The following is a 1,784-nucleotide window of genomic DNA, read 5'->3' as shown; positions in this document are numbered from 1 at the left end:
CACTTTTATCAACCCAGTTCTCTGAGGAGACAGGCATGTTTTTTGTGGGGTGAAGAACCTTCATTCCATTTGAACTTTGTGAGTCTTCATCCAAAAGCAAGGTTAAATCAAGACAGGCCATCCATAAAGTCAGCAGAAATATGAACCAATTCACAGAATCAAAAATCTTATCTTATCTAGGTCAGGTTCTCATCAATTCACTGTAAACCACTGCCTTGCTTAGCCTCAACAGGGTGCCCAATGGCCACCTTGCCTTTCAATCATGGACCCCATCACAAATTCTCAACAACGCTAGCCCCCCATGGACTAGGTCATGCCATGGCTCAAACTTCAGACCAACCAACCCACTCTCGTCTTCTCCTCTAGTCCCTGTGAACCAGGTCCACAGTTGTCAGTGGCCAGACTCAACCCATCTCTCTATTGCTGCATTTCTCCCACTTACACTCAACAAGTGGATCCAGGTGGTCACCTAGCAAGTATTTCAGTCTGCCCTCATGCTCCCTTTAATGTTCAGTCCCACAGAAGAGAGTTTCTTCATGACTCTGGATTTTTATAGCTTTAAACATCAACCATTAGTAAAAAATTCAAAAAGGTCAAATTTCTTTTTTTCTTCAGTCTTCCAACAGCAAATCTTGCCTGCCAGCAGAGCTTTTTGAATTCAAATGCCCTGAGCACTCAAAGCACTGGATGGTGATTATGTTTTCAGAGCTTTCTTTGCAGGCATGTCCCATACCCATTCAAAGTTCCAGTTTTAATGGCTAAAGGAAGTGGGCTTAAAAAAATCTCTATTTCCATACTTCCTAGTAATCATTTCTATCAACTATTGTATCAATAACAATAGGCAGAAGAAATCAGTATGAACCTTGTAGAATCAGATCCTAAGTACTTGAAAGTCAAATTCAATCCTTTCTTAGGATTGATATTCAACATGGCCTTAGGCCTCTGGCTGCATTGCCTCAAGCCATGGCTAGGCTTTCTGTCAGCCATTTTGACTAATCAACCTGCACTCAAAGAAGTTCAAGGAGCCATTTTTCCCCCTTAGCTCAAAATTTACATTTATGAAATTCATTTTTTGCCATTTTAGACAGGATTAATTAAAGAAAACTTCTAGGTATCAAAACTTTCATTTCTCATGTTTCCAGAAAACAATTGAGTGTGCCCTTATCTGACCTCTGGCTTGCCAAAGAAAAATTACCATAAGGCAGAGATCAAACAAGCATCTATGCTCCATCTTTATGATTTGTTTCTCTAGGAACCCACTCCATAACCCACTCTACTACCATAATCTGTTATACTGTCTTAACTAGAGAAACAAATCCACAGACACTCATATATGTATAAGAAAGAGCTTTAGATCAAGAAGTAATTGTATATCAAGCAAACATCCCAGCCAGGTCCAGATCAAGTCCATAAGTCAGATACTAAGCCATAAGTCTGATACTAATAAGTCCCTCTTTAGACTCATGCAGCCACATGCAATGATATAAAATTCAGGAGGATCACAGGCCAGTGCGTAAACTGCCTTGTGGACTGTTAGAGTAGACCAGCCTCTAACATCCATGGGGTCCCATAGGTGCAATTGTACAGTTATAATGTATAAATAGTAAAGTCATAGAAGATAGGAGAAATAGGAGAGAAGGTAAAATAAAGGAGTCAGACATATTTCATGGTAGCAGGCTTACCTCCTAGACAGTCATGACCTCAGCAGCCAGGTCCATGCAGAGAGTGGGAGGAGGAGGACGGTGGAGAGGGAATATACTCTTTATTTCTGACCAAAGCTTATA

Source organism: Echinops telfairi, unplaced genomic scaffold (genome assembly GCF_000313985.2).
Source record: "Echinops telfairi isolate 266 unplaced genomic scaffold, ASM31398v2 ScPeMD7_7467;HRSCAF=8505_0, whole genome shotgun sequence".
Taxonomy (NCBI): Eukaryota; Metazoa; Chordata; class Mammalia; order Afrosoricida; family Tenrecidae; genus Echinops; species Echinops telfairi.
Note: the sequence above shows the minus strand (reverse complement) of the source record.